This window comes from Bubalus kerabau, chromosome 10, assembly GCF_029407905.1.
Source record: "Bubalus kerabau isolate K-KA32 ecotype Philippines breed swamp buffalo chromosome 10, PCC_UOA_SB_1v2, whole genome shotgun sequence".
Taxonomy (NCBI): Eukaryota; Metazoa; Chordata; class Mammalia; order Artiodactyla; family Bovidae; genus Bubalus; species Bubalus kerabau.
Genome location: NC_073633.1, coordinates 8,081,954 through 8,107,875, shown reverse-complemented (window position 1 = coordinate 8,107,875; position 25,922 = coordinate 8,081,954). Strand labels below are relative to the sequence as shown.

General features: G+C 41.3%; 1 long non-coding RNA gene across 3 annotated transcripts in view; it reads left to right on the top strand.

The window, feature by feature from the left end:
- Positions 1–13,161: 13,161 nt before the first annotated feature.
- The window catches only part of LOC129620802 (uncharacterized), a 174,548-nt gene continuing 161,787 nt past the window's right edge, over positions 13,162–25,922 (top strand). The window contains exons 1-2 of one of the 3 annotated variants that reach the window (XR_008698723.1): positions 13,162–13,404; positions 13,856–14,007. This is a non-coding gene — a long non-coding RNA (uncharacterized LOC129620802). The remainder of the gene's footprint in view (positions 13,405–13,855; positions 14,008–25,922) is intronic. The other 2 variants (XR_008698722.1, XR_008698721.1) reach the window with 2 other exon arrangements.

Genomic DNA, 25,922 nt, shown 5'->3' with positions numbered 1-25,922 from the left:
GCAGTAGTCTCCAATTTTGAGACCAGAGAGGCTAAGTCTCTGCCACCAGGTACTTGACCCCAATTAGCTGAGCTCATAGACCTGACTTGAGCTTTAGAGCTGGAAGAAGGAAAAAGAATAGCCGTTTACACTGACTCCAAGTATGCAGTTCTGGTGCTACATGCACATGTGGCTATTTGGAGAGAAAGGGGCCACTTGGCCACTCGAGGGTCCCCAATCAAATATGATGATCAAATTCTTAGACTCTTGGAGACAGTCCATCTGCCTACTGAGGTTTCAGTCTCCCACTGTAAAGGACACCAAAAAGATAGCAGGGAAATGGCACAAGGGAACCAAGCAGCTGATCAGGCAGCTAAGAGAGCAGCATTACAGAAGCATGACCTAATAGGGGTTGCCACCCTAGTTCCACAGACTAATTTGCCAGAAACTCCTTCATATACTGAAGGTGAGACTCTTAAAGCTAAGAGTGAGGGCTTTCAAGAAGATCATATGTGGTGGTTCCAAAAGGAGGGCCTCATTTTGGAGTCCCTGGGAACCTCCAATGGAAGTTGGTTAACTCCTTACATGCCACCACTCGTTTAGAGGAAAAGGCCCTCCAAAAATTACTACAAAGGTCCTTCAGAGGAACAGGCCTCCAAACAACTATAAGGCAAGTGGTCTCCTCTTGTCCCACTTGCCAATTAAACAACCCACAAGGAGCTCGAAGACCCCAGCTGGCCCAGCTACCCAACGACATGGGACCTATCCAGGAGAGGACTGGCAGATGGACTTCACCCAGATGCCAAGTTCTCAAGGGTATAAATACCTATTAGTCATGATAAATACATACACAGGATGGATTGAAGGCTTTCCCACCTAGACTGAGAAGGCTGAGGAGGTGGTAAAAAAACTGCTCCATGAAGTCATTCTAAGATTAGGTCTGCCCAGGTCATTACAAAGTGACAATGGAACATCATTTACTTCTAAGGTCACCCAGTTCAGTTCAGTTCAGTTCAGTCGTTCAGTAGTGTCCGACTCTGCGACCCCATGAATCACAGCACGCCAGGCCTCCCTGTCCATCACCAACTCCCAGAGTTCACTCAAACTCATGTCCATTGAATCGGTGATGCCATCCAACCATCTCATCCTCTGTCATCCCCTTCTCCTCCTGCCCCCAATCCCTCCCAACATCAGGGACTTTTCCAATGAGTCAACTCTTCGCATAAGGTGGCCAAAGTATTGGAGTTTCAGCTTTAGCATCAGTCCTTCCAATGAACACCCAGGACTGATTTTCTTTAGGATAGACTCGTTGGACCTCTTTGCAGTCCAAGGGGCTCTCAAGAGTCTTCTCCAACACCACAGTTCAAAAGCATCAATTCTTCAGTGCTCAGGTTTCTTCACAGTCCAACTGTCACATCCATACATGACTACTGGAAAAACCATAGCCTTGACTAGACTCAAAGTAATATCTCTGCTTTTCAATATACTATATAGTTTGGTCATAACTTTCCTTCCAAGGAGCAAGTGTCTTTTAATTTCATGGCTGCAGTCACCATCTGCAGTGATTTTGGGGCTCAAGAAAATAAAGTCAGCCACTGTTTCCACTGTTTCCCCATCTATTTCCCATGAAGTGATGGGACCGTATGCCATGATCTTCGTTTTCTGAATGTTGAGCTTTAAGCCAACTTCTTGCCTCTCCTCTTTCACTTTCCTCAAGAGGCTTTGTAGTTTCTCTTCACTTTCTGCCATAAGGGTAGTGTCATCTGCATATCTGAGGTTATTGATATTTCTCCTGGCAATCTTGATTCCAGCTTGTGCTTCTTCCAGTCCAGCATTTCTCACGATGTACTCTGCATATAAGTTAAATAAGCAGGGTGACAATATACAGCCTTGACGTACTCCTTTTCCTATTTGGAACCAGTCTATTGTTCCATGTCCAGTTCTAACTGTTGCTTCCTGACCTGCATATAGGTTTCTCAAGAGGCAGGTCAGGTGGTCTGGTATTCCATCTCTTTCAGAATTTTCCACAGTTTATTGTAAGCATTGGGCATTACTTATTATCTCAATTGTGCCTGGAGGCCTCAGTCTTCAAGAAAAGTAGAAAGAGCCAACCAAGTCTTAAAATCAGCAATAAAAAAGATAACCCAGGAGACCTCCCTGGGATGGAAGGAGGCTTTACCAATAGCCCTCCTCCACACCCATATTGCCCATAAGGAACAGGTTGGTCTTAGTCCTTGTGAGATGCTATATGGGAGACCTTTTGTTTATGTCAGTGACCTCTTCCTAGATCCAGAGGTTCAGACCCTCCAGTCTTATACCATGGCCATTGGACAATTCCAACAGGATATATGCTTGTGGGGTATGAACCAGGACCCAAAAGACTCTAAGGAGTCACCACTATATGCTCCAGGGACAGAAGTCCTAATTAAAGTCTGTAACGATGAATCCCCAAAGACTCAACTCCAGCCCATATGGAAGGGCCCCTACCCTGTAATACTTTCTACCCCCACAGGAGTCAAGGTACCAGGACATGACTCTTGGATTCACTACTCACGAGTCAAGCCATGGAAGAAAACAGAAGAGAACACTCAATACACCTGTGAGCCCTGGGAGATCTCAGATAGCTATTCAGGACTACCAATGAGTGCCATTCTAATGAACACCCCCAAAATCTGGTCTCTGGGAATAAGATTTTTCAGGACAGCTCTAAAGAGCCAACGCAGCTTGGTAGGGACTGTACTCCAAAACAGGAAGGAGATAAATCTTCTGATCCTTGAACAAGGAGGGACTTGAGCCATCCTGCTGATGGGAATTTAGAATTGGCTAATGCCCCTACTAGTCCTTGTTACATCATACTGAGGCTGCTTATGATTGTTCCATACATTATCAATTGTCTAACCTGTTTTGTCTCTGCTCGGGTCAACAAGCTACAACATGCAGTGCCAGTTCAACCAAGATACAAAACTACAGCCGATGCTATGAGGACTCTGAGGCTTGAGACTAGCAAGAGGAGAGGCCCAATACCCCTCACCATCCCAATTCAGCAGGAAGTAGCCAGAAAGACCTTGACACCTCTATTCCCAAAGAATTGGGCCTCCCATCTCTTGAGGGGGGAATGTTAGGTAGTTAGAATGGGAAACAGGAGCCCAAAATGGCCATGGCTAAAAGACAAAGAAGGGAAAAGCCCGGGAAAATAGAACAAAGGAAGGTCAAAGGGAGGTCCGAGGACCAGAGTGAGGACTTCAGGTAGAGCAAACAGCACTCCTGGCTAGCCCAATTTGCATAGGGCAGGCCCAGGGGGTGGGAAAAATATAAAAAGAAGAGCCCAAGGGCTCTCTCTCTGTCTGTCCCCCAAGTGCTGGCATGCTCCTCCACTCTCTTCTCTTTGCATCTTTGGGTTGGCATGCCCTCACACTTTGAGTATGGATTCTCCTGCTATCTTCTAAATAAAATAGAGCTATAACACTGATTTGTCTAAGAGCTATAACATGGTTTGTCCAAGACCAGAGAGCTGTGATGCGCCGAGGGCTTTAATGTCCGTCGCTCCCAATCTTTGTTGTGACGAGACAGAACCCAGGAGCATACACTCGTCTGACAGTTTGTACCAATCACACTTCCATTAAGGATAGGTATAATTTTCATAGCAGTGGTGGAGAAGTAAGACATTTTAGGCACAGAAGTGATATGAGAAATGGATTGACAAAAAGTGTTTAGGAAGTTTGGCTGAAGCACAGATTCTGTGAAGCAAAGTGGTAGGGAAAATGAATGGGAAGTGTGCTAGATTGTAGAGGGCCTGAGTCCCAAATTTGGAATTTTTATATTTTTCCAGCAGGCAACTGAGAATCACTGAAGTTTTGAAAGAAGACAATAACAGAATTAAAATAAAGCTTTTAGGACATTATTCTTTAAAAATTTGCAGAACAATAATGTCAGAAAGTCCATATAGAAGGTCAAATTGCAGTGGTAGCAGAGAACAGACGTTTTCTCAGAATAGAAAATAAAGGAAATACATGTGAGACATTTGGAGTGTAAGAAAAGAGTTCATGTCAAAGGTCGCTGTGGGGTTTGGGGTCTACTTGAAATGATAATGATAACCATTAAATGGGTTAATGGGAGCCCTTGGGTTATAAAAGAAGAAATAGCTGCTAGAGGAAGGAAAAGATAATAAGTTTTGTTTGGGATATATTTCAAGTGTTGGTGGTCAATTCAGATAGAATTCACTGGAAAATACCGGACTTCAACTTGGGAGAGAGATCTGGCCTGAAAAGGTTTGGGTGTAGTTTTAGGGATTTTGTTTAGGCTATGGGACTGATGAGATCTGAGGAGGAAACAAGTCAAGAAGCAATGATTAGAACTGGACATGGAACAACAGACTGGTTCCAAATCAGGAAAGGAGTATGTCAAGGCTGTATATTGTCACCCTGATTATTTAACTTATATGCAGAGTACATCATGAGAAATGCTGGGCTGGATGAAGCACAAGCTGGAATCAAGATTGCTGGGAGAAATATCAATAACCTCAGATATGCAGATGATACCACTCTTATGGAAGAAAGCGAAGAACTAAAGAGCCTTTTGATGAAAATGAAAGAGGAGAGTGAAAAAGTTGGCTTAAAGCTCAACATTCAGAAAACGAAGATCATGGCATACGGTCCCATCACTTCATGGGAAATAGATGGGGAAACGGTGGAAACAGTGGCTGACTTTATTTTCTTGGGCTCCAAAATCACTGCAGATGGTGACTGCAGCCGTGAAATTAAAAGACACTTGCTCCTTGGAAGAAAAGCTATAACCAACCTAGATAGCATATTAAAAAGCAGAGACATTACTTTACCAGCAAAGGTCTGTCTAGTCAAGGCTATGGTTTTTCCAGTAGTCATGTATGGATGTGAGAGTTGGACTATGAAGAAAGCTAAGCACCTGATGCTTTTGAACTGTGGTGTTGGAGAAGACTCTTGAGAGTTCTTTGGACTGCAAGGAGATTCAACCAGTCCTTCCTAAACAAAATCAGTCCTGGGTGTTCATTGGAAGGACTGATGTTGAAGCTGATACTCCAATACTTTGGCCACCTGATGTGAAGAACCAACTCATTTGAAAAGACCCTGATGCTGGGAAAGATTGAAGGTGGGAGGAGAAGGGGATGACAGAGGATGAGATGGTTGGATGGCATCACTGATGAAATGGACATGAGTTTGAGTAGGCTCTGGGAGTTGGTGATGGACAGGGAAGCCTGGCGTGCTGCAGTCCATAGGGTTGCAAAGAGTCAGACATGACTGAGCGACTGAACTGAACTGAGGAAGAAAAGATAACAAAGTGTATTTAGTTGCTGCTGCTGCTGCTGAGTTGCTTCAGTCATGTCCGACTCTGTGCTACCCCATAGAAGACAGCCCACCAGGCTCTGCCATCCCTGGGATTCTCTAGGCAAGAACACTGGAGTGGGTTGCCATTTCCTTCTCCGGTGCATGAAAGTGAAAAGTGAACGTGAAGTCGCTCAGTCGTGTCCGACTCTTCGCAACCACATGGACTGCAGCCTACCAGGCTCCTCAGTCCATGGGATTTTCCAGGCAAGAGAACTGGATTGGGTTGCCATCGCCTTCTCTGGTATTTAGTTGAATAGTGATGATTTGTACACATGTGCCACAGAGGCCCGGAGGAAAAGTATATTGTTAAAAGATTCATATACTATATATGATGTGGTATAAAATCACTGGAAGGTATATTCTACAAAACCCTAAAGCAATTACTATAATTAGCGCAGGAGCTGTTTTAGAATCATAAACTAATTCAAAAGAATCAGAAAATGACAAAAAGAAAACACAGCACAGATGAAACAAATGAAAAGGAAGTAGCCAGATAGTAGATTTAAACTTAATCACATCAGTGATCACATTAGGTGTAAATGATCTAAATAACGAATAGGAAAATATTGTCATATTGGATAAAAAAGCATGGAAGCTTATCCTGCCTGAGAGAAACACATTATAGTATATGGACACAAATAGTTTAAAGAATAGAAAAAGATTTCTGTGCTAACACTAATCAAAAGAGAGCTGGAGTGGCTATATTAATATCGGACAGAGTAGATATTTGAGCAAAGATTTTTACTAGGATGATAGAAGGTGATTTCTTAAACTTAGAGGTTGACTCATCAAGGGGATATCCTAACTTCTCTGGCTTAAACAATGAGGACATGTGATCTCATGCGATAGGAATGCTGCAATATCTGCTTCCAGGGTTGGCTAGTTCAACAGTTCAAAGACATCAAAAACTCAGGTTATTTCTGTGTTTTGGCTCTGCTATCCCTAGAACATCAGCTTGGTCCTTAGGCTGGCCTTCCTCATAAATGAAAGATGGCCACCATCATTCTAGAAGACACAGGAAGTGGATGAAAAGAAACCTCTTTTCTCACCAATTGCTCTCAGCTGACTTTTCCTCAAGGGTCATTTATCAGCACCATGTCAACCCTTGGGCACCTCTAAACTAAACCAAACTCAGGCAAAGGGAAAGGTATTGCTAACTGGATCGGACGAGCATTCAGCAAATTTTTTCTGTAGAGGGTCAGATGGCAAAAATGATAGTTCTGTAGGCCATATGCAGTTCTGCTATTGTAGCATGAAAGCATTCAGAGACGTAAATGATGACATGGCAGTGTATCTTTTTACATATAGAAACAGCCAATGAGCTGGATTTGACTCACAAAAGCCATTGTGTGCTCACCCTTGATACGAATCACCTGGAGTAGTGACAGGACTACCATTGTCACGGGCTGGGTGCTAAAACAAAATGAGTATTCTCTTAGCTAGGAAGTTGGAAGGCAAGGCTGTTGCGTTCGCAGTTAGCAGGATCTGTCACATACAGTGTCTTCTACAGTCCCTGAAGTTGTTTGGTGCTCAGTAAACCCTGGCTGGTTGAACGGTGAGAGATATATGCACTAGGAGAGTGAATGAGCACCTCTGCAGACAGACCTAAGCTTTGATAGGGAATTGTTGCCACATTCTCACCTCTTTGCCCCAGGGCCTTGCAAGCCCTTGACGTGAGATTTGCTTTCCTTACAGCTGTTGTGTGATACAATTTGGGTAAGCTGGAAGGCAACCAGGTGAAAGAGAGAGCTCATGGTGCTGAAGCGACACCTTTGCTCCACCAGGATGACTTGCCTCCCTCGGGTCCCTGACATCAAAGCTTCCCGGTGGCAGCAGCACAAATAATAAATTAAAAGGAAAAAGATCAAGCGTGACAGTGCATGGCTGAAAGGTTGAATGATGATGTTATGAAGCCAGAGAAAGACAGCCCTTCACCCCCTTTAAACCTAGAGTTACACTCCTTCCCTTGGCTAGTGAACACAGTTCTTTTATGTCTGCAAATGCCTTCTTTCTGTACTGAATGTGTAACATGCTGTGAAAATATGTGGGTGCCTACTAGGATGATTCATTTCCCCCCAAACATCTAGCAATTGGGGGAGTCATATCACCCCATGTAATTACAGGTTTGGGGCACCCCTTCCTGCAGCTAGCCAGGAACTACCATATTCATGAGCAATTTGCTGTTAATCTAACCAGGATCCTGGGGAATTCTGAGTGGGGGAGATACTTAAGAACTGACAAATCGGTAGTTGGCTTTTAAATGATTTTCTTACTGGGTTGAATTCTAGGAAAGGAAACCTCAGGGTTGATTATAAGAATAGTTTGTTTCTAGAACTAAGAGCTTTCAGGAGTGTTGCCTTTAATTTAACAAAAACAGAAAAATTCTGAACATATAGGCGATGCCAAGTTCAGCTCCTTGACCCTTTTCTCTCAGTGCAAGGGCATTTGTCATAAAATGCAGTTAAGACATGGAGAACACAGCAACCTGTGTGGTGACCCCAGGACGAAAGAGCAGAGAAAACCAAGGAGGGTCTTGGAATGCAGGAACAGAAACACCAGACCCTTATTGTCTGTCCCCCACCCATGTTGTAACTATGAATAAATTTCAGGTCCTCCTGAGCAGTATGACCTGTCTCCCCTCCTACTCCATAGGGAGAAGGTATTTGCCTTACTCTCCCCCACCCCCATATGTGCCTCCTCCTATCAGCAAATGACCCACAAGACCCCTATTCTGCTCCTTATGCCCTGGCTATAAAAATGGACCAAGGACCTGTTCAATGTCTGTTCTCCCTTAGGCCAGCCCACGTTCTAACAGCGTCCCCCACTCTAATAAACTTTATTTCCCTCTCATTCTGTCTCATGTCTGGAAATTTTTTTCCAACCCGCGCATGGAGCCCGACACTCTGGACTCAAGCTTCTGGGTTCAAATCTCATTTCTATAATTCACTAGTTTTCTGAGTTTGGTCAAGTTTATCAAACTCTCCAAGCCTCTATTTATTTAACTTTAAAAGGGATGTGATAATAGCACCTGTCTCACAGAGGTACAATGGAGAGTCCAGCTATGTAAAATGCAAAGGAAGGGAAAGTGACCGAAAAGTTAGAAAGAAGTACAGGGACCATCCTGTTGCAAAAGGGCACGGAGGGCTGGAAAGGATGCTCTGGGGTTATACCTTCTTGTTCCTGCTCTGCGTGCATCCCAGCTTGGCTTTTCTAAATCATCCTCTGAGGAACATGACATTCTCTCAACAGAGAAAAAAATGCGCAGCATTTCCTGGGCGGTCCAGTTCGGGAAGTAAACAAAGGGGTGAACAATTAGTGTCCACCTGGCCCCTCATTGTATGAGGCTGGTAGAACTGGAATTCTAGGCAGAGCAGAAGTGGGTTTCCACTCTGGTTGTCTGAGCTGAGGCCTTCTGTGTCAGACTTCTAAAGATTTTTTGTTTGCTTTTTCCATTTTTTCTTCTCAAGTTTGAGCCAGCTCAGAAAAAACAAATTCCTAAATCTGTATTTTAACCTAGTTGTAAACACTGGTTTTCACAGACAACAATAGGAAACAGGAGCCAGGCTGGGGAAAGGTTTAAAGAATAGCCTAAGCACTATTGTGAAATGTTTTACAGAATGTTAAATTCTTTGAATATGATAATACATATTCATATTCTACTGGAGTCTTTTAATTTCAACAATCTACTTAAACCGCTTAAATTTACATAAATATGTGTTCAGTTTCTTGAATACGTGGTTTTCTTCAATCTGGAATGGTTATTTTCACCACTTACCCTGTATTAGATATTGATATTAGATACAAATTAGATATTTGTGTTGATATACTGATCATGACCCAGGCTTTCAAGGACATTGCATGTAGTTTTCGTTCTACAATCTTATTCTCATTGCTGCCTGAGTTAGTTTTGCTTCAGTTCATGGCAGTCAAGGGGTGGAATTATAGTCTCCAAATCTGCAAGATAGCATTCTCTGTCCTTTCAGGAAACAGTAATAACTAAGGAGCTTAGTGTGATTCCTGGTTCCAGCAGATGTTTCCAGTGTTAGATCCCATGTTACCTTTAATTCTGTCTTTTCTTTCTTTTTTGTTTACTGATTGAAGATTCAAGTACATTTCATACATGAGTTTCTGTCACTTTAAACATGGTTTAAATACCCAGGACGCGTGACAAAGAAGAGAGACTGAAGCCTTAAGGAAGAGGGCCTGAGGACCAAGGCTGACCCCCATTGTCTATTGATGGTCTGATCTTGAGAAAGTCACTGTGTCTCTCTCAGTTATATCTATGAGAATCATTTTAACTCCCATATTGTGAAAAGACCCTGATGCTGGGAAAGATTGAAGGCAAAAGAAGAAGTGGGCAGCAGAGGATGAGATGGTTAGACAGCATCACCGACTCAATGGACATGAATTTGACAAACTCCAGGAGATGGTGGAGGACAGAGGAACCTGGTGTGCTGCAGTCCATGGGGTTGCAAAGAGTCAGACACGACCTAGCAACTTAACAACATTGGGTTTAGTTGTTGGATTTGTTGGAGTTATCACCTGTGTGAAACTGCTTGTTAGTATTTGTTGAGCTACACTGAGCTCAGTTTCTTAGTGATCTTTGCTACTAAACTGTCAAGTAACCCAAAGCGCTCATTGCTTAATTCAATACTTTCTCACAACAGGAAGGAAAAGTTTCTACCCAAAGGAGTTGGATTTCCTGAATTCTTACATCACTGCTCAGATTATTAATTTAAATTGTAGGAATTCTACTTAGTCAGATTCTCTCTCTACTCTGCTTCCCCCTGGTTAATCATATCTATATGTATAATTTTGCTTTCCCACTACAACTTCAGGATGGCTTTTGCAATCTCACAATTAAAAGAACAATTCCTGTTTTTCATGAAGTCTTTTCCTTGAGGGAAGACTTTAGTTAGCAGCTGACCAAATCCAAGATAAGGCTTTATTTTTATCAACTTCCGCATCTCACTTAGTTCCTGATGTAACAGTGACATCTTGTTCAATCTGCATAAGCGGCTGTGCAGAGAGGAAATTGCAAAAGGAACACGAATCACTATTATGCCTTTAACTAATTTATGCATGCGGGGTTCATTTCCTCCAGCAGAGTCCAGGATTAGAAGTGATGGATGCCTCCCAGGGGCCCCCATCCATCATTAGTCAGAATACTCTGCCACCTCCTGAAGGAAGAGACTGATTCTTTGAGAGCCTTTTTTTTTTTTTTTTTCCTTCTCCTTATTTTCTTGACTGTTTCTTGCTTGCAAGGATTATCTTTCTTCAATAACCCAGGCTTTACTGTGACCCTGAATAAGGAAGCCATTCATTCATGAATGGCACTTATCCATTCATTTATTTACTTAAAAACAGAAAAAAAAGCATATTGAAAGTCTACTTGGTGCTAGCCCCTCTACTATGCACTGAAAATAGACATGTGAAGACAAATTAGTTCTAGCCCTCAGGATTTCCAGTTTTGGAGAGGTACTGAAGAGATAAACTAGGCAATGCTTATAAGGGACTGAATGCTTGAAGAGAAGACTGTCTTGCTGTCTTTATACTATTGCTGTGGGGAATTGTGCTAGCTCATCTTTTAGGGCTTCCCTGGTGGCTCAGTTGATAAACAATCTGCCTGCAATGTGGGAGATCTGACTGAGTTTGATCCCTGAGTTGGTGAGATCCCCTGGAGGAGGGCATGGCAACCCACTCCAGTATTCTTGTCTGGAGAATCCCATGGACAGAGGAGCCTGGCGGGCTACAGTTCATAGGGTCACAAAGAGTCGGACACGACTGAGCAACTAAGCACAGCACGTCCTTTAAAGTTTTCACCATGTGCCAGGCACCTTCTAAGCTCTTGATATGTATTAACTCATTTAATCCACACAACAACCTTATAAGGCAGATACAATTGTATCTACTATTATAGTTGGGAAAATAGGTACCCAGAATTTAAGCAATTTGCCCAGGGTCACAGAGCTGATGCTTTTTTTTAAAGGAAAGAGTAGCTGAGAGACATGGATCTCTGCTACTGGTGTGGGGCTTCCCTGGTGGCTCAGTGGTAACGAATCCGCCTGCCAAGCAGGAGATGTGGGTTTGATCCTGGGTGGGGAAGATCCCCCGGAGAAGGAAATGGCAACCCTTCCAGTGTTCTTGCCTGGGAAATCCCACGGACAGAGGAGCCTGGTGAGCTACAGTCCATGGGCTTGCAAAGAGCGGGACACGACTTAGTGACAGAGCATGCGTGCACTGCTGGTTCTTAGCGTGTTGTGATCAGACAGATAACACTGTTGTGGTTTGGGCACAGAAAAGTGAAAGTGAAAGTGGTAGTCACTCAGTCGTGTTGGACTCTTTGAGACCCCATGGACTGTAGCCCACCAGGCTCCTCTGTCCATGGGAGTCTCCAGGCAAGAATACTGCAGTGGGTAGTCATTCCTTTCTCCAGAGGATTTTCCCAACCCAGGGATCAGAAGCAGGTCTGCATTGCAGGCAGTTCTTTATGGTCTGAGCCATCAGGGATCAAACCTGATGGGCACAGGTTGCCCTTAAAAAGCATGACTATTTACCCAGTGCTCATCTGGGGAGATGTCAGTGTCTGGAAGAAAGGCCAAACTTGGATCCTGAGGAAGGGATGTTCCTCCTTTCCATGGGTTGCTCTTTTGGGCTTGGATTCATCCATGCTGGATAAAACTCAGGCTGCTCCTGCATAGGAAAGGATGGGACTGCCACCCAGGGAAGCCCAGAAGGTCATCAGGACTTTGGTCCTAAAAGGAGTCTGGGACCATGGGTCAGGGCCTGTGGGTTCCTGGAAGAGCTGTTCTAAAGAACAATAATAATAGTGATTGCCCCAACTGGGCCAGTCAAGATCATCATCATCATGATAATAGCTAATATTTATCAGGCACTTCTCCAGCAGACAGTGGTGCTCAACGCATTGACCATAGGAGTTCGCATTTTCTGGCTGAGCAACAAGACACGTAGTATTTGCATTTAGAGATAAGAATACTGAGGAGTGGAGAAATTCTATCATTTGCTCAGAACTGCACTAGGAAGTGAAGAAGTTGTCCCAAGGAATTGAGGAAAAGGCCTGTGGTCATGTTGGGTCCAGAATCATTAAGGGGAGGGCAGGGCCTTCATGCCAGAGGGGGCACTGCAGCAGAGGTGCAGGCCTGGGGGGTTGATGCAGTGAGGGACATGGAGGTGGCGACAGTGACACAGGGGACACAAGTGGCCCTCATGTGATAAGGGAGACTCTGGAGCAAGACAGAGGTGATGTGCAGCTGTAGCAAGGATGCCCACATGTCAGCTCCTTGCTGGGACCACTTGGATAGATGGCAAGGAAAGGTGAGCTCCTGAAACAAGAGTGCAGGTGGGGGCCACAAGTTCACAAAAGCTGCATACTTATCTGTGTTTTTCCAGTCCACCAAATATTTACTGAGCACCTGTTATGCCTCGGTATTGTTTTAGAAGCTGAGGATTCAACAATGGAACAGAGCACAAAAATATTCCTGTCTTCACAGACCTTATATGCACATAGGGAAGAAATCCGGTAAAGAGGTAGAGGAATGAAATACAATATACGTCTATGTGCTCCAGATAAAGATAAAGCAAGAATAGGGGAAAGGAAGTGAATGTGTGTATGTGTGTGTGTGTGTGTGTGTGTGTGTGTAGGGAGGTGGCTTCAATTTTCAATTAGAAGTCCAGGGAAGATCTCACTAAAAATGTGAAATTTGCAAACTTTCCCAGGTGAAGGAGGTGAGAGAAGAACCTCAGCTCTGAAAGAACAGGATGAGAGGTAGAGAAGGCAGCAAGTGTAAACCCTTGAGGAATGGCAAGGAGGCGGGGGAAGGCGGAGGCAGGATTGCAGGGGAGGAGGTGAGAAGCAGGAGGAGGAGACAGATAAGGTTATATTGATGACCATAAGAATCTTTCCTTTTGTTCTGAGGGATGGAAGTTAATGCAAGACCTTAAGAGTTCATCATCTGATCTACATTGTTACAGAATCTGTCTCTTGCATTGAAAGTAGGAGATCCAGAGAGGAAGCAGGGGGTTATACAGTCTTTGTAATAATCAGGTGAGAGATGATGGTGGACTGGCCCAAGCTGGTAGTGGTGGAGGTGGTGATTGTGTAATTTGAAGGTAGAGACTTCATATTTTGCTGCTGGATTAGATGTGGGGTATGAGCTGAAGAGGGGAGTTTAGGATGAATTCTGTGTCTTTGTTTTGAAGCCTTTGAGAGAGTGACCTTGCCATAGTCTGTAGTGGGGGAAGCCTGGGAAGAATAGGTTTGTGGAGTGTAGGATCAGGGCTCAGACTTGAACTGTTAATTTGGGAGCCTATTAGACATCCGAGTGCTGATGTGTGCTCATGTGTGCCCAAGACTTGTAGAGACTGGAGAGTACTCTGAATTGAATCAAGTCGAAGAAAAGAATGTGTTGAAAATTCTTAGATGTGACAGACAAAGCAAATTCTTGCAATTTCATGTCACTGTATACTTTCACCTTGCTTATTTAACTTATATGCAGAATACATCATGAGAAACGCTGGGCTGGATGAAGCACAAGCTGGAATCAAGATTGCTGGGAGAAATATCAATAACCTCAGATATGCAGATGACACCACCCTTATGGCAGAAAGTGAAGAAGAACTAAAGAGTCTCTTGATGAAAGTGAAAGAGGTAAGTAAAAAGTTGGCTTAAAGCTCAACATTCAGAAAACTAAGATCATGGCATCTCATCCCATCATCAGATGGGGAAACAGTGGAAACAGTGGCAGATTTAATTTTGGGGGGCTCCAAATTCACTGCAGATGCTGACTGTGGCCATGAAATAAAAAGATGCTTACTCCTTGGAAGAAAAGTTATGACCAACAGAGACAGCTTATTAAAAAGCAGAGGCATTACTTTGCCAACAAAGGTCCATCTAGTTGAAGCTATGGTTTTTCCAGTAGTCATGTAAGGATGTGAGAGTTGGACTATAAAGAAAGTTGAGTGCAGAAGAATTGATGGTTTTGAACTGTGGTGTTGGAGAAGACTCTTGAGAGTCCCTTGGACAGCAAGGAGATCCAACCAGTTCATCCTAAAGGAGATATTCAGTCTTGAATATTCATTGGAAGGACTAATGTTGAAGCTGAAACTCCAATACTTTGGCCACCTACTGGGAAGAACTGACTCATGTGAAAAGACCCTGATGCTGGGAAAGATTGAAGGCAGGAGGAGAAGGGGACGACAAAGGATGAGATGGTTGGATGGCATCACCGACTCAACAGGCATGGGTTTGAGTAAACTCTGGAAGTTGGTGATGGACAGGGAGGCCTGGCATACTATAGTCCATGGGGTCGCAAAGAGTTAGCCTTAATCCACAACTGAATGATTGAACTGACTGACTGAACTGATGTTGTTCACAAGTTCTTGTTTTGATGGATCCGTGGTGGGGAAGGCCTTTGTGGGGAAGTCCTTAAGCAGAGTGGTGAGTGGGGTATACTTCCAGAAACATGCTTTTGAGAAGTGATGTCTGAGACTCATAGATCTAGCAAAGGAATTATCAGTATTATAATGTGGATAATCTTTGGTATCCTTTCACTATGGTACCAGTAACTCTTCTGAAGATTGAAACCAGTTAATGTATTTTAGAGAACATCCTTGATTTTCATCATTTGAAATTCCAAGTTGAGTCATGGTCTATTACGTGTGTTGCTCAGGTTGAGATGGTCTGTGGATTAGGACATCTGATAGACCTGGCTCTACTGTTTGCCCTCCTTTCTACGTTTAAATAGATCGTCATCTACAAGGCTAAGTTTGAGAAATGTCTTGCCTAAAACATGTTTCTAACTTGAATCAGATAAGTTTAACTGCACTTAGGAAACCCAGAAGACTTCATGCAACATTACCCAGCAAAATTACTATTTACTCCACAGCAGATACGTATCAATTATTTGGATTTTTGAGGCAGTGAAGTTTGATGTATTACTGATATCTCTGTAGCTATAGAAAGTCTCTTTTTATATGATCAAAGAGTTCCCAAATGTTTGCAAGTCAAAACATATCTTCTATAAGGCACAAAAAATTTAACAATAAAATGACTTAAGGCATTATTTCTATGAGGCCATTGTACCTAGGTACAAGTTTGTTTTTGTTAGATTCATAGCTTGGGTATGTTACTTTATTAAAGTGCTTTATCTAGTAAGGTCCTAAATATTGCACCTGGAGTAAGTTTTAAGAACAAGAGATTGGGGAGAGGTTCTTGATGGTGATCTGCCCATTGAAAGTAGAGTGTTACATCTGGGTTGTTGTATCTCAGAAGAGAACCTGGGTGGTAGGAAGGGACTGGGGACTTGGAGAACAACATTTAATGGGACTGAGGGTGACACTAGAGGAGATAAATGTAGTGGTAGATGAGTTTTGCTTGTTTGCAACTTTGCCTTAAACCAGCCTTGATCAACATGCATGGCTTGCTCTAGAGGTAGTCCTCTTAGATCATGGGTCCCAGTGAACATCTAGGGAGTAGAGGAGGTTGGGGCACTCAGTTGGAAGGCATGGTTCCTACACTTGCTGTGAAATGCAAAAACCACTAAACTTTCAATGCTGTGCCAGCTAGCAGAGGGTGAAGTCATGGTGCAGACACACCTGGCCACCTTGAAATCAGAGCTCCAGTTGTCGAAGCCATTTATAAAAGCCGACATCAGAACACATGCCACTATTAAGAGATCAAAGGGAAATTTCCCTTGTAGAAATTCTAGGGAGGACATGTCTTTGTTGAACATTACCATTCTGTAGCAGGTGTGTACTGTCCAAGCTGCTGAAAGGAGCAAACAAGGTGAATGGTAATGCTTGTGGATCAGCTCTCACGGCAGGGCTGTTTTCTTTGGTCTCTCCTGGCAGAATCACAGGTGGGGATAAGTCAAATACCCTCAGGGCACTCAACTAGTGTGAGAATCAAGCAGAGCAGCCAAACCTCCATGGGCAGGGCACATGCCAAATAGGGCATATTTCCCATGATTTAGCTAAGTCTGCTCACTGTGTAGAACAAATTGGTAGAAAAGGCACGTCCTTTGATCATGGAAGAAATCTCTATAATCCCTAAGTGAAATGATTTTGAATCCTAAAGAAACATTTTTGGTTGCTAGGTTTCTAGGAGGGCAGAAAGTTCAATATTAATTTGTCTGGCAAAAATCTTCACTGTAGAGATGTGGTGAATACTTAAGGACAATCTATGTCTGCTCTGTCTGCTGTGGGAGCCCCTAGACTCAAGTGTCTACTTAAAAATAAATTAGGCAAAATAGAAATCTAGCTTCTCAGTCACACTCGTCACCTTTTGAGTGATCAATAGTCACTTGAGGCTAATGGTACTGTCCTGGACAGCACAGATATGGGACATTTCCACCCTCACTGAAGGTCCTATTGATCAGACTTGATCTGGATCATGACAGTGGCTTAAAGTTTGCTGTTTCACTAAAGAAAGACACAGGTGGAGATTATACACCTGGCACAGATTAGGTACTAAAACACACGTCCTGTGTGGGGAGGAAGGGGTGGTTCTTGGAGCCTGAGCTGCATGAAAATGTTGAAACATGTATATTATCATATGTGAAATAGATCACCAGTCCAGATGCATGAGGCAGGGTGCTCAAGGCTGGTGCACTGGGATGACCCAGAGGGATGGGACGGGGAGGGAGGTGGGAGGGGGATTCAGGATGGGGGACACATGTACACCCATGGCTGATTCATGTCAATGTACGCAAAAATCACCACAATATTGTAAAGTAATTAGCCTCCAATCAAAACAAAACAAAACAAAAAAAGAAAATGGTGCAAATAGTTTTTCTCATCCCCTTCTGTCTCTAAAAACTTGAGGTAAGAATAACCTGGGTTATTTCTTTTGAGTTGTTTTGCATGGATTTTATATATATCCTAGAACAGATATCTTTTGAACTATGGGCTGTGACCCATTAGGTTGTAAAATAAATTTAATGGGTTCCATTGGCATTGAAAACAAAGGAAATGGAATGAAAATATCATCATGTTTCATGTGTGGTGGGAGTGAATATTATTTTGTAAAATTTTGTAGGAGATGTGTACCTATTTGGGTATACTGGTTAACTGTAAAAATGTGTATTTTATTCTGAATCATGTTTACAGCATGTTTAAAAGCCAGCTCTGAAGCTATAAAACTGTGAAATGAGCTCTTCGGCTCTAAAGCAATGGCAAAAGGCAAGTAAATGTGCTAAGAAGCTCATTTAGTTATTTATACCAGTTATTTATACCAAAGTCCATTTATTAAGTCTTCTTTTAATGCTGTTTGTAGATGTAAAAGGGAACAGGGCATTTAGAGATCTTTAAGACAATCCTGTAGTGATCCATGGGGGCACGATAGGTGGGGTAGGATGATCTCTGTTGTCTAAGGTCTTTTAATCCCTAACTACAAATGAGTTTGAAAAGAACGCATTTTGTAAATGTCAAGTAGATAGCATGATATTTAATTCACTTAAGTATTTCATTTCCATTTTGTTGGAAGCAGTTTTAGCGCAAGAGTTGCTGGTAGCATTTCCATTGATTCTGCTAAGTCAGGTGGTTTGTATATATAACTTGCATGTGTAACTTCGTTTTATACCTCGATATAGTCTCTTTATGTATAATTAGGTCTTGAGTAGGAGTGGCAGTGAGAATTCAGTTTTTTGATACAAAAGTGCTTTTCAGAACTGTGAACAGAAGATGGATTCTTGCCTTTGTTCTTCAACAGTGGGTTTTTTTTTTTTTTTTGCCTAGGGGTGGTCTTTTTGTCTTTTTGCCTAGTTTGAGTAGGAATTTGCTAAAACATAAACAGGTAGTTTGATTGGTTCTGCTGACTTAGACTCTATAGCAGCCAGAGAGAAAGGACACAGATGGCAATAGGTACCAGCACTTTGTTTTTGGAGGTGTTGATTCTTGCCCGAGAGAGTCTCTAAGAGGATTTAACATGGCATTGTCAGAAAATTCTGCTCATTTGCATACTTGCTTTTTGCCTAGTGTCTGTTTATTAGGTGATAAGCTTTGTGAGAACATTAAACTTGCCTGTTTACAGCTGTCTCTGTGCACCTGGGTCGGTACTTGGGACATGGCAGGCACTTAACATAACAATTCAGTGCGATGATTCTCTAAGTGGTTCCCAGATCAGCCACAGGGAGGTGGTAGTCACACAAACTGTAGGGATCCTCCCACCTACTGAAACACTGGAGGTGGGGCCCAGCTGTCTGTGTTTAACAAGGCCCCACTCCCCACCCAGGTGATTCTGAGCTACAGTAAGTTTAGAATGACTTTGCTACGTCCTTCACTTTAGGAGAACTGAGGGCCTTCTGGGGGATTTTTGTATGCTCTTCTCAAGTGTAGTTATTTTTGTTTAGGTTTTCACCTAAGGTCCCATAGAATGAGTTAGAAGATGTGAGAATCCAAGTTTTTAGGAATAAGCCAGTGAACTGGTCTCTTGAAATCCTCATTTATCAGTTTTTAAAGACTCAGCTAAGATGGCCTACCCTGTCATACCTGTCAAGAAGGAATACCAAAGATGAGAATTGTGTTTGATAGTGCATGGCTAATGTTAATCAATAAAATCATTGAAACCAACTTTCTAATATAAATATCCAGATAGAAAATCTTAATTTGAGCTAGCAGATTTTTACACATGGAATTATCTGAATAAATTGTCAGACATGCTATTATTGCTATTACAGCATTTGTCTAAAATCTTTTGCTACTATAACCTCCAAATGTCCAACTATAGCGGAATGTGCATGCATGCTCTGTCTCTCAGTTGTGTCGACTCTGACTCTTTGTGACCCCCTGGCCTGTAGCCCACCAGTCTCCTCTGTCCATGGAGTTTTCCAGGCAAGAATACTAGAAATGGTTGGCGCTTCCTATTCCAGGGGATCTCCCCGACCCAGGGATTGAACTTGCGTCAGCAGGCAGGTTCTTTACCACTGAGGCATCTGGAAAGCCAAAGTCGTCATCACCTATCACAGTGGAATAAGTAAGCAAAATTATGACACAGTCTTTCTTTGGATTATTATGTAACTAGTAAAATATTCTTAAAGATTTTAAGTGATGTGGAATGCTTAATATCTAAAGCTAAATTAGCAAAGCAGTTTACAGAACATTGTTTTATAAAGTGTGTATGTGAGTAAAGTGGTTAAGAACAGACAGGAAATATAATAGTGACACATTTTGGTTTGTTTTATTTGTTTATGAAGATATTTTAAAAATGGAAAAACTTATATTTCTATTTATGTTGCAAAATAGTAAAAAAGTTAAAAGGAAGAAACTTAACCAACGTTCTGCTGTGCTAGCATAACTGTGTCACTGTGTTCATTTTCCTTCTAGTTTTAGTCCTTATGTGTGCACGTAGTTTTTGATATGTTGATCAATCACATTTTGGCATTTTATAACTGGCCCTAAACACAACCGATTGTCAATTCCTGATGTTTTCTTTTTCAAACTGATGTTTTAGGGTTGCATATTTCTTGGTGTAGTTAAAACAGTTTCAGAATATTTAGTGCCCTGAAATTTATTTGAAGAAAGAACACATTACACAGAACACACTGTCAGTTCAAGAGGTGCTTCTAGGGAGTATTTGAAGCATAGAAAACAGGGATCTGAAATGGTGAAGTCAACTTTTCCAAATAGAGATAAGAAGATAAGGACAGTGCACGGGAAGGAAGTATGGAAGGAAGGGTGGGCAAAGGTCTAGAGAGCGTCCCGAAGCATGAGATTGCTGTCCATGAGGGTGGGCTTGGGGTTCAGACCTGAAAATGAGGAATATCCATTGTGTTCCAAGAACTAGGAAAATCATGGTCTCTATCTTTAGGAAACTTATTCTAGTGCTTATTTTATTACCTGTTTTGAGTGAACTGTAACTTGGAAGAAAATAAAAGAAAATGCCGTTGGAACCCGTGGTTCTGAGTAGTGGAGGAAGCAGACTTGGGAGCATTGCAAAGCAGTGCCTACAGCAGCAGTTCCAGGGAGGTTTTTCTGAGCACCAGCTGAGACCTTGACGTTCCCTCTTGCAAAGGAGACACACTTCTGGTATCACACAGCACAATGGGCCGATTACTTTGTAGTTTTACTATAGGTTTACTACAAAAACAAAGATTTAAATATTTGATCATTTTGGAATTTACACTAGTATAGAAAGTATCTAGTATAATGTTGGGGTCCTTTAATGGACTGAAACCTGGTGGTCTGGAGTCGATGATAAGAAAGTAAAAGAGAGAGAGAAAGAGGCTGATATTCTCTGGTTTATGCAGAAAACCGGTAAAGCCCTTGACACAGGGCTTGGACTGCTTCACGTAGGCACAGGGCACCCTCTCGAGGGGCTTTGCAAACCCGGGCAAGAAAGTGAGCTCAGCGGGCTTCTGTGTGCCAAAGAATTAGCCTGAGAGAGAGAGAGAGAGAGAGAGAGAGAGAGAGAAAGAGAGAGAGAGAAAGAAAGACACGGGGACCCAAGCTCTGATGGAACAAGGGTGTTTTATTCAACATAGTGTGGGTATATATACTGTCTTACAAGGTATTTTTTCAGCAAAGATAAAGATCAAAAGTCCAGACTTACAAATTATCAAGGAAACATAAGACAATCCATATCAAAGAGAGAGGGTTGTAAATAATCACTTTTACCATATGGTCCATAAAAAGGAAGAGGGTTGTAAATAGATACTTTTCACCGTATGGGAAAGCTAACAAAGGAAATGCATGCATTCTTCAGCCCCAGGAGTGGTTTGCCACTCCTCTTAATTCCTGAATATTCAGGAATTAATAAGGAACAGAGGATTAATGACAGATCCAAAACAGCACACAAGAAGCCTCCTGTTAAATGCTTCCTGAGAGTATAATATGATCTTATAAGAAAAAAAAAAAGTTTTTCCAGAACAGTGGGTAGTTATCTCAATATCATGAATTGGCTTGGAATGCCAAATTTATTCTACAACAAGTTCCTTATGTATTTAGGCCTGTTTCTGAATGCTAATCTCTGCTCTTTTTGCAGACATTGGTACCATTCCGTTTGTGATATGTTTGTAATGCTTTATTATCTGGTTAGGCTAGTCCCCATGACTCTCTTGTTTTAATGGAAAGTTTTGATTATATATGATCTTAAGAATCAACTTATTCAACTTCAAAATTAATGAGAAAATTTATCTTTACAACTTGAATCTTGGAACCCAAGAATAAGGCAAATCTTCCTATTTATCCATCATCCTGTGTATTCATCTTCAGTGTTTCAAACATTTCTTTATCTACAATGAGGTCATCTCTTGCAAATTTCACATCCACATATTTTATCCTTTTGTTTATGTTGTAATGAGTTTTTCTCTTATATTTTGTAATTGGTTATTGTTGTCATATAAAAAATCTATTGATTCTGATATATTAATATAATAACCAGATACATCACTGGATTCTATTACCATTTCTATTCTTTCACTTGAATTGCTGGGGGTTTACAGGTATGAAATTGTATATTCTAAAATGGTGAGTGTTCAACTTTTTTCTAAGATTTGTCTTTTATTTCTCTTAGCTAATTTAATTGAATACTTTCAAAACAGTGTTAAATAGTGACAATAATGTGTTTTTATTACTTTTTTGGGAAATGTTTCCAGTAATGGCTGTGATAATTATAAGTAGTAGTAGTTAACACATGTATGGTACTAAATATCTCCCCCAAAACTCTTCTAAGTATTTGATAAGTATTTAGCATGCAGAATGGTTGGCATTTGACATGAGATATATGTATTTTATCAGGCAATGGAGTTTCTATATATTTATCATTTATTAAAAATTAAAATTCTTCTTCCATACCATGTTATAAAGATGAATGCAATTTCAGCATCTGTATAGCTGATAATATACATGCTTTTATCCTTTTAACTTGTTGAGAGAGTGAATTATATTAGTATGTGCCTTAATATTGAATCATCCTTGGCATGGTTAGTGATACATCATTCTTTTAGGGTAATTCTGGCTTCTATCTGCTTATCTCTTTATATAGAATTTTTTTTTATTAATATTCATGAATTGGATTAGATTATAGTGTTTTTTTTTCCTGCTATATTTATCAGATTTCTGTTTCACTATCATGCAGGCTTTTGAAAAAAATCGGCAATTTGTGTTCTCTCCATCTGTGTTGGAAAATTTTAAACAATTGAAATTGTTCTTTGAAGGTTTTTTAGAACTCACCTGTGACATTATCTGTATAGGTGCTTTTTGTGAGGAAAGTTTTGGATAACATTGTGGTTTTTTCCTACTTCTTATTTTTAGTGTCAGTTTTGAAAGTGAAAGTAGCTCAGTCATGTCCGACTTTTTGTGACCCCATGGACTATACAGTCCACGGAATTCTCCAGTCCAGAATAATGGAGTGGGTAGCCTTTCCCTTCTCCAGGTGATCTTCCCAACCCAGGAATTGAACCAGGGTTTCCTGCGTTGCAGGCAGATTCTTTACCAACTGAGCTATTTAGTAATGTATATTGTCTTTCTCATTTTTGGATTTTATTTGCATAGACTTTGAAACTTTGTAAGCATTCTCTTACAATTAGTATTTTAATTTTCTCTATCTCATATTTGTGTTTATATATTTTTCTTTGCTCTTCACCTCCCTCCATCCCCATGCTTCTAAATGAGGTTTGTTAGTGGTTTGTATTTCTCTCTCTGCTTCTGAAACCAATTTTACCTTCAGATTTAACCTCGAGGTTGTACCTATCTGAGAAATATTACTAAGTGGCTTTTATTAGCTCACTTTTACCCAAGTCTTTGCAAAATATTGACTTTGTTCTTGTCAAGGATCCAGGATCTTTAAAATAGCTTTGTTTTTTTTAGATTAAAAAGGTAACGGAAGAGTAGGTAAGATCATCAACCTCATTGCAGCTCAGTGGAGAGTTTGGAAGTGATGCAAGCCCTCAGCAGGGGAAAGAGGGTTGCCTTCAAGAGTCACCACTGTTCTTGTGACTATATGCTTTCAGGCTTTAGTGGAGAGTCAATTCTTTCTAACCAGTCAGACCTCAGACATAAAAGATCAGATAGCGCTTGTGATTTCATGTTGATCTTGAGCAATTTTCCCTTTTATTTCCCAATTTACCTCTCTATCCCATTAAAATCAATAGTGTTTGGTGACCAATTGGAGAGGAGGGGCAGGAGGGGAGAAGAATGTTAGAGTTTTCACTTGTTTCTAGGCTGGAAGACTGGATGGATGCAGAACCACTAAGCAAGATAGGAAAACAGAAGGAATATATTTGGTTGGAAATGTAATGAATTTCACTCTGTATATGTCATGTTTGCAAAGTCGACAAGATACCAAAAGTGAAATGTCCAGTATGTATTTAGATATGTGAAGACTCAAGTATTTCCCTATCTCTATCTGCAACCTCTGCCTTATTCTTATAATTTCATACATAATTATTGGAATAGCTCTGGTTTTCCTTGCTTGCAGTCTTGAGTTTCAATCATTAAATCCAGATGAAGTTCTTTCAAACTCTTTATGGAGTCTGGCAAGGTTCTTCACAGTTTGCTTTCTCTACTTTTTTCTCTCAAGCTTAACTTCCACAGCATTACTCCGGCCCTAACCCTGAAACAGACACCCCAGGGTCAGTTAGGCTGAACTATTTTATTCTCTGAACACTTTCTCTCATGACTCAAATGAATTTCACACATTTGCTTTTGTTAATTGCTCTACTGGTTGAAATTCAACTTCCCTAAAACTTGTACAACTGAATTCCTCATTCTTTGCAAAACATCCTAAATGCTGTCTCCTCTGTGAAATGTTCCAGACATCCCCCTGTAGGGTTGGCTCATGGTATGTTCACTGATCACCTGATAATAATTTGTTTTCTTATCTAATTTATTAAATAACAGACTTGATAGCAGAGACTCACTTTTATGTTGGTCTTGGTTTATATAGAGTGCTCTGGAGTGTTGGCTAAATGAATGGATTGACCTTTTAATCAGAATGATGATATAGTGAGAATTTCAGGTTGAATGATCAGTGGAGGTGAATTTTGAAATAAGCAGCTGAGATGTTTGGAGCCATAATGGTTATACCTAGCTCTGGGATTTATGAAACAGCCAGATCCACCCATGTGCTATGATAAAGGTGATACTTAAATTCATTGGACTATAGCAGTCACTGTGACTCCATCTGCTTACTTGTCTCTGCCCTCTTTGTGCTCTAATTCTCTCCTCTAAATTTGAACTCTTTGCAGTACCTTCCCAACCAAAATCCTACCTTCAACACCCTGGGACATAAGATATGCTCTTGTTGTTTTAGTTGCTAAGTCATGCCCAACTCTTTCTGACCTCATGGACTATAGCCCACCAGGCTCTTATGTTGAGGGGATTTTCCAGGGAGAATCCTGGAGTTGGTTGCCATTTCCTTCTCCTGAGAATCTTGCCAACCCAGGGATCAAACCTGCATCTCCTGCATTGGCAGGCAGATTCTTTACCACTAAGTCACCCAGGAAGCCCACAAGACATGCTCTTAATCTCACTTAATTTGATTCTTTTCATTCTCTTACTCGTCTGAAGTACCTTATAATAATTGTTCTCAATATATTGATACTGTGTCTGAGGCAGGAATTTCTGCCCCTCCCAAAATTGAAGAACTCACCTGCTGTATGAGAAACTAGATTTCTCATAAAGCAGGCTTGGTCTACTTTGAGGGGGAAATTGAGGTGAGCAATACTTTAAATGATTGCATTTTACCTTAAACTTTTATTTATTTATTTATATTTTACCATAATTGGCCACAGACACATACAAAACATGGAGAAGGGAATGGCAACCCACTCCAGTATTCTTGCCAGTCCACTCCCATGGACTGAAGAGCCTGGCGAGCTACAGTCTATGGGGTCACAAAGTGTCAGACATGACTAAGCAACTGACACACACACACACACACACACACACACACACACACACGGATAATGATTTTAAGGTTTTGAGGAAATAACTAGTTAGTTTGAAGTATCACAAAGACAAATCTTGACTTTTTGCAAGAGGGTATGATGAAACATCATTAAGCAACGTCAGCCTATTCTGTTGAGAACTCTTTGGAGAGCTGAGGATAAGGCTGGGAGACAAAATCAAGACCTGTTCCTATGTGATGAGCTCTAAGAGGGGCCTGGCTTCCCCAGTATTTAACAACATATGAGTAATGTTAATGGCCATACTTAACTAATAGCTCAACAAGGAAAATCAAAAGCCTCTGTGAAGAGTTGAATAAAAATCCCTCAACTGGCTTTTGTTGAGTCTTGTCTCATGGGTATAAATGTCTTGCCTCTTTTTCTTTGTGCTTTGATTTCTGCCATTAAGTATAAAGTCATTTAGGAGGAGTAATATGCTAACAATTGCTGAGAATTTATTGTATAAAGTCACCATATGGATGAACTCATTTATCTTACAATAACCCTGTTAAGTAGGCAACATTATTTTCTCCCTTTCATAGGCAAATAAACTGCAAGTCAAAGAGGCTTAGTGACTTGTGTAAGTGACATGCTCAATGGGTGACAAAGCCCAGCATTGACTGATGGAAGCCTAACTCCAAGACCTGCACTTGGCTCTATTCTAACACTCCAACCTGAATCC